The sequence below is a fragment of the Mya arenaria genome, chromosome 3 (genome assembly GCF_026914265.1).
Source record: "Mya arenaria isolate MELC-2E11 chromosome 3, ASM2691426v1".
NCBI classification, from domain to species: domain Eukaryota; kingdom Metazoa; phylum Mollusca; class Bivalvia; order Myida; family Myidae; genus Mya; species Mya arenaria.
In genome coordinates, this window is record NC_069124.1 from 45,399,109 (window position 1) to 45,411,507 (window position 12,399).

Here is a 12,399-nt window from a genome sequence, read left to right on the forward strand (position 1 = left end):
CTTATGAAGGAAACCGGGTTTAATGTGAAAGAAATGAACATAAAACACGATATATCTACCTTATGAGTCTTTAGTAGACCATATTAAATCTTTGGGCACTCACCAATCATTTTTTGCGCGTTCTGCTATGAAATACACGGTTACAATCTTGTTATCAGTAATTAATATTTTCCATAAATGAATTATTTAACTAAGCAGTTAAATGTTTATCAGTCAAAATTGATGTTTGTTATACATGTGTATGTATTGATTTTGTAAAAGAGTGTCACTTTAACTGCATACATCTCTAGTTACCATTGGTATGTTAGAAATGTGATAAAATTTTATTCCGTCAAATGGTACAAAAATAGATACATCATGTACATTTATAAATACTGTGCTTAACGAACTGAAATACGCGCATGTTATAGAATATCCTCTGTATTTATTTACTGTTTAGTTCTTCAAAAAATATTTATGCAGTGAAAAAGTGCATGCACTTGCAGTTTTTGCGACCATCTCTAGATACCCGTGATCATTATTAATGCATAATGAACTTGTACCGATGTTGTTTTATATGTCACATGTTGTAGAGAAAATATCCCGTTCCCCCCGCCCTTAAAAATGTTTATATCATATATAAAATGAATGCTCGCAATATTTCTTCTTGATATTTTTCGCGTTCCATACTTTGAAAAGAAATACAGAACATTGAGAGTGCCATAGTATAATTATGTAACTTATATAGCCAGCTATCTAGATAGCAACATATTATATGTTCAGTCATTTTTTTTTGTTAATGTCTCGACATAATTAAAACACAATATAGATCGATCTGAGAAGCACGGATATAAACACTTAGTTATTGGGATAGTGAACCAAATAGAATAACTGTTCTAATATGCCCCTATTACGTTCATCTAGGAACCAATCAAATACGAGAAACAATTACAGGAATCATTTTTATTCAATAGCCGTTACGTAATTCTATACACATGATTTACTTCGTTGTCCTTTAAACAAATGCAAGTTGTTTTAACAGGTCACATTTTAAACTCATGTTTATTCCTATTTAACCTATGTATTTTTCCTATGTCTTTTTCGTAAAAAGGAAAACATAATACGTGTACAATATTATATTTCTTGCACATTCTTATTGATCTATAATATTCTAAGAAAATGATTTACTTTTTTAAAATTCCCTATCTATTTTTGTTTTGCGACGTCATTACACTGTACATTACTGCTGCAACTCATTTCTAATCAATTAATAGTATATACATGCATATGCATTTTTTGTTTCAATCAATTTGTATTCGTACCCATACATTCTAGGATTTTGTTTTTCTTTTATTTCTGCATCCATGTAAAGGGATCTAGTTTTAAAAAAATAACATGATTATTCATTGAACCTATCATAAATTTTAGGCATATGAATTAACACATGTGTACAATTGTCAATGTTGGCTCTTTAATACCAATAAAGTATCTAATAATTAAAGAGATAGCACTTAAACTATTAATTTTAAATGTATAACATTAGCCATTCCTGATCTAACCACACGTATTGAGTTTCACTGATGTAAAACAGTGTTAAGCCACGCTTGACGTTCAACTAGTTAATAGGTTTATACAACTAGGTAGTAAACAATTCAATGCATGACCATGAACTTGATGAAAATGAATTCATATAGTGCATGTAGATTTTATTTGAGATGCAATTCTTCCAAATGTTAAGTATTTATAATATTAGATCATATGCAGAAAGGTTAGTTTTTGAACTTATTACCTAAAGGATGAGACTATTTAAGATAATTTGTCATTATTATGGTATTCAAATGTATATAGATAGTGTCCGAGGTTCTTTATTGTATGATCAAAATACATTTTCATTAATATATACTAGAACGTATTATTACATGAGATTTAACTATTTCATGGAATGTCATTCGTATATTTATATTACTATTTAAATAAATTTCATTACATTTTTTATCCTTTTCTCCAGCTGTCGTCTGCGTTCACTGATATTTTGACATGATGCGACGAGGATAGCTGAAAACAATATGCGCATGCGTTAAAAATGAAACGGTGAGTAATTAGGAGATCAAATGTACGGATCATAGTCACAAACACAGGTCGTCCGCCAATATTTTAACAATCATCTCTGTGTGGGTGTTTTCATATAACTCACAACCAGTCAGCCATTAAAGTGTCTGGCAAGTTCATCAGTGTATTTAGCAAATGATCAACCTCTCTTGTTAAAAAAATATTTTTGACAAAATGGAAGTTGATATTTTTTAGGGATGAAAACTTATATACTTAACATATTTATTACAAATGGTAGATACATCTAATCACTGTTGTAATTGTGTTACACTTAAAGATGCACTCTTTCTCCCAAATAAGATTTACCACAATACATAATATTGTTTAGATATTCCAAAAAGGTTGAATAAATGTCGAAAACATTGGAGGATGAAAGATACTGAGTTTAATTTGCAAGAAAGGCGCAGACAACATGGTATTTCTACCTTATAAGATGATAGTAGATCACAGTAAATCTTTTAGCACTCATCAATCATTTAATATTTTTGCACTTCCTGCTATTAAATTCATGGTTTCACTCTTGTTATCAGTAATTAATATTTTCCATCAATGCATTATTTAGTAAGTACTTTTATGTTTATCAGTCAAACGTGATGTTTGGTATACATGTGTATGTATTGATTTTGTATAAGAGTATCGCTTTAGTTGCATTCATCTTCAGTTGCCCGTGGTATGTTAGAAATGTGATAAAATTTCTTCATGTAGTATTTCGAGATTAGATTCAACAATGAAATAACAGAGCATTGAGAGTACCTTATTACATTTTACTAATAATCATCTATATATAGATAGATATGTTTATACTATTTGCAACATTACCAGTATTTTCAATATGTCTGTGTTATAAAAGATATATATATGTTTATATCAAACATATCATATCTTAAGTGAATTGTTTTTAAATGTCTTGATATAATTCAAACATAATATTGATTGCTCTGAGAAGCACAAATTTAAACTCTTATTTATTTGCATATTGATCCAAATAAAATATTGGTTATTATGTGCCCCTATCCAATTTATATATAATCAAATATTAGGCTAAGCAACTATGTATGGAAGAAGCATTAAATATCAGATGATTATTTATTTTAAACTCAAGTTTTTTTTTCCTTCCACAATTGTATTTATATGTAAGTTTATGAAATACTTAGATCTGACTTCTTGCTTACTTTACTTCCTGAAAAGGTAACATAATCAAATCTTCAACATTTATTTAAGTTTAATCATTATACTGGATAGTATCTGATCTGTTTTGTATATAAATCACGTTCATTTTTTATATATATTTGATTAAAAGTCAATTGTCTGATTTAAATAGCGGACACTATTTAAATGTGCATTTGTATAAACTATCGTTATGATAAAGTATTTATAGTTTTCTCCTTTTGTGATCTTGTGTTTTAAAATGATCACATTCCATAAACCATTTTAGATTCTATTAAACCATGTTAATCGAGTCCTAGTATATTGACATCATCAGGATTCGTCATATGAGCTTCACATTTACTACCCGTTTTGAACTGTCGGTAAGCACAAGATCATTGGGTTTAGCCAGGTGTAAAGAAATTCGCCTCCAAATTGCCTTGGTATATAACTTCCATTCATATTCAGTAAAATGAAGTTCTTAAGATAAAGGATGACTTGAATTTGTTATTGAAAGTAATACAATATATTTCTATATGTATGAGGGATTTTGTTGATGACATCCAACACGTTCTATGTCAATTAACATATCATGGTGTGATTGTACTTCACTATTGATATCATGCTGGCGTAAATATTCCTCCACACATTGAAGTCAAGTTAGATGGCATGGATTTTAAATATGTATATTAATCATAGCCAAAACAAAGCCACATGTTTTTGAAACTTAAGTGTAAATGTGGCACCTAAGATTTTAACTGTTTACTAAAATACAAATCCAGCTGAAAAAACTGGTAGTATTGCAAACAGTATTTCTGTGTTATCTTATATTATTTTCATATGTTGATGATATTTATTTTCAGATAGATGTGCATAATTATGTCGATGATGAAAGCAATGATAAGGAATCTAACTTATATAGACATGGAAATACTTCAAAAATGTCCCTAAACACAATAGTTCCAGCAAGAAGTGTATAAAAAGTATTGTTAGGATATATCAATATATATATGATAGCATTTAGACAAAAGTATTGAATTTGAAATTTTCAAATGCTTAGCAATATCGGAGAATTTAAAAAGGAAATGTTCATGTTGTTTAACTTCATCAGCTGTTTTAAGATAACGTGCCAATCGCCTTTTTTCTAGGCAAACCCAGAGACATCATTGTGAACATGGCAGGTGATTACCTGACCTTTGTAAAGCCACAGGTAAAATAATATTAAATGGAAGAATACATTAAGAGAAAGATATTAGCAAAAATAAATGTATTAATTCACAGGGTAGTAGTACAATATATGAATCGTATATGTATAAGTGATTGTTTTAATTATGTGCAAACGTGTTATGTCAAATCACGGTGTGGTGGACTTTGTACTTCAATTTTGATCTGATACTGACATAAATATACCTTCAAACATTGTAATCAAGTAAGAATTATGGTTTTAAGAATGAATGGAATTTATGTAAAACCAGCATGTAAATTGAAAATGTGGCATAAACGCTTTTAACTGATTGTGATCTTACACGTACAGCTGAAAACACTGTAGACAAAAGAGTGATATTATTGATGATATGTATGTTTCATTATTCATGAAAAAATCATGATTATGACTCAAGTTAAAATTAAAAAGCGTTTCTTTGATGATCAATGCATAATCGTGGAAAAAATTGTCATTAGTATAAGGATCATTCGGGTGTCTTCAATTTCCAGTACGTTCGTTCTCTAGCCTTATTAGTACGTATGTAGTCTGTCCGTCTTTGTTTATGACTTTGTGTGTCTCTTGTTTAGACTCTGTTAGACTCTGAACAGTGCATCATGCCAAGCGTTGGCCACTTGGCTGGTCCCTGATGTTTCTTTAGTTTCCAAAATTTTATTCCGTCAAATGGTACAAAAATAAATACACAATGTACATTTTATAAATGCTGCGTCTTAATAAACTGAAATACGCGCATGTTATAGAGTATCCTCTGTTTTAATTTACTGTTTAGTTCTTTAAAAATGAATGATGCAGTGAAAAAGTGCATTCACTTGCAGTTTTTGCGATTATCTCTAGATATATTTATGTATAATGGACTTGTACCGATGTTGTTTTATATGTCACATGTTGTAGAGAAAAAAAACCCTCCCCCCCCCCCCCCTCGCCCTTATAAATCTTTATATCATATATAATATGAATACTCGCAATATTTCTTCTTGATATATTTCGCGTTCCATACTTTGAAAAGAAATACAGAACATTGAGAGTGTCATAGTATAATTATTTAACTGATAGAGCCATCTATCAAGATAGCAACATATCATATTTCCAGTCATTATTATTTGTTAATGTCTCAACATAATAAAAACTCAATAGAGACCGATCTGAGAAGCACGGATATAAACACTTAGTTATTGAGATAGTGAACCAAATAGTATAACTGTTCTTATATGCCCCTATTATTTTTCCTATGTCTTTTTCGTAAAAAGGAAAACATAATACGTGTACTATATTATATTTCTTGCACATATTTATTTATCTATAATATTCTAAGAAAATGATTTACTTTTTAAAATTCCCTATCTATTTTTGTTTTGCGACGTCATTACACTGTACATTGCTGCTGCAACTCATTTCTAATCAATTAACAGTATATACATGCATATGCATTTTTTGGTTCAATCAATTTTATTCGTACCAATACATACTAGGATTTGTTTTTTGTAAATTTCTGCATCCATGCAAAGGGATCTAGTTTTAAAAAATAACATGATTATTCATTGAACCTATCATAAATTTTAGGCATATGAATTCACACATGTGTAAAATTATCAATGTTTGGCTCTTTAATACCAATAAACTGTCTAAAAATTAAAGAGATATCACTTAAACTATTATTTTTAAATGTATAACATTTACCATTCATGATCTAACCACACGTATTAAGTTTAACTGGGGTAAAACAGTGTTAAGCCACCCTTAACGGTTAACTAGTTAATAGGTTTATACATTTAGGTAGTAATTCAATAAATGACCATGAACTTGATAAAAATGAATTTATATATCACATGTAGATACTATTTGAGATGCAATCATTCCAAATTTTAAGATAATTTGTCATTATTATGATAGTCAAATTTATATACATAGTGTCCGAGGTTCTTTATTGTGTGATCAAAATACATTTTCATTAATATATACTAGAACGTATTATTACATGATCTTTAACTATTTCGTGAAATATCATTAGTATTTTTAATATTTAAATAAATTTCACTACCTTCGTTTTCCTTTCCTCCAGTTGCCGTTCACTGCTGTTATGACACGAGGAGATGGAGTAAACTGAAAACGATATGCGCATGCGTTTAGGCTCGTAGTAAAATGATTAAGAGAATTGGGTAGATAGATCCAATGTATAGATCATTGTCAGAAACACAGATCATCTGCCAATATTTTAATATTCATCTGTGTGTGGGTATTTTGAGTATCGAACAAATTCCCAGCCAGTCAGCCAAGACAATGTCTTGTCAGCTATTCAGTGGCAATCATTCAGCGAAGGATCGAGCTTTCTTGTTACAAACACATTTTGACTAAATGGAAGTTATTTTTAGATATGAAAACTTATATACTAAAAACACTTATTACAAATGGTAGGTAAATCTAATCACTATTTTAGTTGTGGTACACTTATAGATGGAATTTTACTCCCAAATAAGATTTAACACAATAAATAATGTTGTTTTAATATTCTAAAAAGTATGAATAAATGCCGAAAACAATGGTTCTTATGAAGGAAACCGGGTTTAATGTGAAAGAAATGAGCATAAAACACGGTATATCTACCTTATGAGACTTTAATAGACCACATTAAATCTTTGGGCACTCAGCAATCATTTTTTGTGCTTTCTGCTATTAAATACACGGTTACAACCTTGTTATCAGTAATTAATATTTTCCATAAATGAATTATTTAATTAAGCAGTTAAATGTTTATCAGTTAAAATTGATGTTTGTTATACATGTGTATGTATTGATTGTGTATAAGAGTGTCACTTTAACTGCATACATCTCTAGTTGCCGTGGTATGTTAGAAATGTGATACAATTTCCTAATGTCGTATTTCGAGTTTAGATTCAACATAGAAATATCACAACATTGAGAGTGCCATATTACATTTTGCTGACAACCATCTATATATGTACATATATCAAACAGTTCATATCTTAAATGAATTGTTTTTAAATATCTTGATAAAATTCAAACACAATATTAATTGCTCTGTGAAGCACAAATGTAAACTCTTATGTATTTGCATATTTTCCAAATATAATATTGGTTATTATGTGACCCTGTTCAATTTATCTAATATACAATCAAATATAAGTAATCATTTGAAAATTAATTGTTCTTTTATAAATAGTTGTTATGCAGTTTATATACACGATTAACTTCCTTGACCTTTTAAATTGTTGACCTTTGTTTAAACTAGTCTTAATTTTAAACTCAACAATATTTTTTTTGTATTTGTATACACCTATGTAATTTTATGAATTATTCAGAAATGGCCTTATTTTTTAATTGAATTTTTGTTAACTTAAAAAGGTAACATAATCAAATATTCAACATTTCTATTAAGTTAAGTCATTATACTTGATACTATCTGATCTGTTTTGTGTTTAAACTATGTTTATTTTTTATTTTATTGTTTATCTGATTAAAAGTCAATTGCCTGATTTAAATAGCTGCCACCATTTCAATGTACATTAGAATGTGCTATCTTAATGATTAAGTTTTTTATAGTTTCTTCCTCTTGTGGTCTCGTGTTTTAAAATGATCACATTCATAAAAGGACTATTAAACTCTATCAAACCCATTAAACTGAGTCCTTATGTATTGATATTGTCGGTCTTCGTGATAATATGAGCTTTACATCAACTACCTTATTTGTATGGTCAGTTAACCTTTTCCATAATGGCTGGACTTTAATCAAATGGACAACCAATGTAGAGCCAGTTCAGCAAGAACATCTGCCATACAGCCTTTTCAGGATCTGCACTGTTGGAATGAAATTCATAGGGTAATTTTTAATTAAAAAGCAAACAGTGTAGATCCTGAAAAGACTGTATGACATATGTTCTTGCTGAACTGGGTGTACACTGTTTGCAACTTGGAATAAAAGGCGTATCCATGGAGTAAAGGGTTTAAAAGCATAAGTTCACTGGGTTCAGCCAGTTTTAGAGAAATGCACCTCCAACTTGCCCAACTTCCATTCATATTTAGAAAAATGAACTTCTCAAAATTAAAGATGACTTTATAGTGTTACTGAAATTAATATAATTAATTAAGTTATGTGTAGGAGTGATTGTTGTGATGACGTGCACAAAGTTCTATGTCAATTTACATATCACAGTGTGATTGTACTTCACTATTGATTTCATGCTGACATAAATATTCCTCCACACATTGAAGTCAAGTTAGATAGCAAGGATTTTAAGTATGTATGGAAGTATGTTCATGTGGCACATTAGATTTTAACTGTTTATGAAACTACAAATACAGCTGAAAATACTGGTAATGTTGCAAACAGTATTTCTGTGTTATCTTATATTATTTTCATATGTTTCTGATATCTATTTTTTGTTAGAAAATACGTTCATAATTATGTCTATGATGAATGCAAAGGTATATGGAACCTAACTTATATAGACATTTAAATACTTATATAATGTCCCTGAACACAATAGTTCCAGCTAGAAGTGTATAAAAATTAATTGTAAAGATGTGTATTATATATATAGCATTTAGACAAAAAGGATTAAATTTGCAATTTTCAGATGCTATATCGGAGAATTTAAAATGGAACTGTTCATGTTGTTAAACTTCAACAGCTATTTTAAGATAACGTGCCAAATGCCTTTTTTTCCAAACAAATCCATGGACAACATTGTAAACATGGCAGGGGTGTACCTGACCTTTGTAAAGCCACAGGTAAAATAATATTAAATGGAAGAACACATTAAGAGAATGATACAAGTAAATATCAATGTATAAATTCACGGGTTATTAGTACAATAAATTGTTCTTATGTGAATGAGTGATTCTTTTAAGTATGTGCAAACGTTTTATGTCAAATCACGGTGTGGTTGATCTTGTACTTCAATCTTGATTTGATACTGACATAAATATACATTCAAATATTGTAATCAAGTAAGATGATAATGGTTTTAAGAATGAATGGAATTAATGTAAAACCAGCATGTAAATATTGATAAAACTAATTATTGAAAATGTGGCATAGACGCTTTTAACTGATTGTGATCATACACGTTCAGCTAAAATTAATAGTGATGTTGACAATACAGTTATGTTTAATTGATGATATGTATGTTTCATTATTTATGGAAAAAATCATGATTATGTCTCAAGTTGAAATGTTAAAAAGCGTTTCTTTGATGATAAATGCATACTCGTGGAAAAGATTGTCATTAGTATAAAGATCATTCGGATGTCTTCAATTTCCAGTACGTCCGTTCGCTAGCCTTATTAGTACGTGTGTAGTCTGTCTGTCTTTGTTTATGACTGTGTGTGTCTCTTGTTAAGACTCTGTTGAACCCTAAGCAGTACATCATGTCAAGCGTTGGCCACTTGGCTGGTTCCTGTTGTTTCTGTTAGCTTCCAAATTTTTATTCAGTCAAAAAATACAAAAATAAATACTGAGTTATTGTTATTGAGTATACGAGTTCATATCCTTTGTGTTAGTTTACTGTTTAGTTCTTCAAGAATGTATGGGGCATGCACTTGCAGTTTTTTGCGACCATCTCTAGTAACCCGTAATTATGCATGATAAACTTGTACCGATTTTGTTCTATATGTCACGTGTTGTGGAGAAAATCACCTCCTCCCCTACCCGGCCTTATAAATGTTTATATCATATATTATATGATGGCTCACACTATTTCCTCTTGATATATTTCGCTTTTCATACTTTGAAATGAAAAGAAATACCAAACATCGAGAGTGCCAAAGTATTATTATGTTACTTATATAGTGCTCTATCAAGATAGCAACATCATTGTTTCAGGGATTGTTTTTTGTAAATGTCTCGACGGAATTTAAACACATAATAGACCGGTCTGAGAAGCACGGGTATTAACACTTACTTATAATGATAGTGAACCATATAAAATAACAGTTCTTATATGTCCCTATTACATCCATCTAGTAATCAATCAAATACTAGAAACAATTATTAAAATCCTTTTGATTCAATAGCCGTTATGCAATTCTATATACATGATGATTAACTTCCTTCTCCTTTAAAACTCATGAACTTTGTTTTAACAGGTCGCATTTTAACTCATCTTTATTCCTATGTTTTTTGATGAAGTACAAAATAATGGTCTTTATTCATTGATTCGAGCAACTGTTCACTCTATTTTATAAAAAGGTTAAACAAAATAGGTAAACAATATTATATTTCCTGCACAAATTTATTAATCTATGTTTACAGCTTCCATTCCTTAAATAATATTCTGAAAACATAATTTACTTTTTTTAAATCCCTATCTATTAATGTTGTGCGACGTCATAATACTACATACATTACTGCTGCAATTCAGTTTTCAATAAATAAAGTATATACATGTATACACATTACCATTAGTCATATCCATACAAGGACTTTGTATTTTTGTATGTTTCTGCAAAGCGAACAAGTTTAAAAAATAACCTCTTAAACCCATCGTAAATAAATTTAGGCATATAAATTGACACATATGTATGTTAATTAACTCATTAATGCCATTAAAGTGTTTAGAAATTAAAGAGATTTCACTTAAACTATTAATTTTAAATGTATAACATTAACAATTCATGATCTAACCACACGTATTGAGTTTCACTGATGTAAAACAGTGTTAAGCCACCCTTAACGTATAACTGGTTAATAGGTTTATACAACTAGGTAGAAATAACATTTATATACATGACCATAAACGTTTTAGTTTATCAAAACAGATGTGATCATTTAAGGGTTTTTTTTGTTGTTATGATTGGCTAATTAATAACTTTTTAAGGAACTGTCAGAGGCCTTTTACTATCCGTTCAAAAAATATCATTTGTATTAATGTTTAAATATATGTAATTACCTTGCTCGTCCTTTTCTCCAGTTGCCGTCTGCACTCACCACTGATATGACATCAGTGGAGTTATCTGAAAACGATATATGCGCATGCGTAGTATAACACTTTAAGCGAATATGGCATAAAGGTAAAATGTACGAAACACTGTAATAAACCCGGATGGTTTGCTAATGTTTTAAAAATCATCTGTGTGTGTGTGTTCTTTTCCCTATGAGTCGTACAAAACAGTCAGCCATTAAAGTGTCTGGCCAGTTATTGAGTTGCAAGTATCTAGCAAATGATCGTCCTTTCTTGTTAAAATCACATTTTTGACTTAATGGAACTTAATTATTTTAGAGATGAAAACTTATACACTTAAAAATATTTATAACCAATGGTAGATAAATCTAATAACTGCTGTATACGGAAAGCGACCATATTGCTTTACTTATTTTATTGACATATATGATATATTAAACATATGAAATACTCGTACCATGACAATCATTCTACATCGCTTATGTTTATAATTATATGTATATGTATATCGTTAGAGTTATATTTTAGTTATTTATAGTAGTTGTACTAATGAATTTATGTTTGTTTTTGTTTCTTTAAATTTAAATAAATTTCATGGAGGTAAAGTTGAATTTATGACTTAAAACAAATCTTTTGCCATACTTCCCTCCGTATGTTGTAACTGTCATGGTTATGATAAATAATCCATTCAAAATTGTACACAAACAGTTGTAATCCAAGTGTATGACACAACTAATCATGGCGGACTAATCGTTAATTTACTTCCTGTTCTATGAAACCATGGCCTAGTTTAGTAAATTATCAATAATAGGTGTTTAAATATTTCAATTGCATTACAACCTTACCTTTGTTGAGATATATGGACATATATATATTCATACTGTTATATACTATATATGACTTATATATATACATTATATATTCATTGTATATAGAAGTTTCTCAGAGTTTGAAAGTATATAAAGTCATAGTTTGATTAAACCGCAATATGAGTTACATGTAACAATCAAAACGTATTGGTTGATT

At 29.5% G+C, this 12,399-nt stretch overlaps 1 long non-coding RNA gene across 1 annotated transcript in view; it reads right to left on the bottom strand.

Moving 5' to 3' along the window:
* The window catches only part of LOC128226754 (uncharacterized), a 43,160-nt gene extending 31,043 nt beyond the window's left edge, over positions 1-12,117 (bottom strand). The window contains exons 1-4 of the long non-coding RNA XR_008259724.1: positions 12,016-12,117; positions 11,362-11,425; positions 6,495-6,556; positions 1,967-2,034 (exon numbers count right to left, since the gene is read on the bottom strand). This is a non-coding gene — a long non-coding RNA (uncharacterized LOC128226754). The remainder of the gene's footprint in view (positions 1-1,966; positions 2,035-6,494; positions 6,557-11,361; positions 11,426-12,015) is intronic.
* Positions 12,118-12,399: the final 282 nt, after the last annotated feature.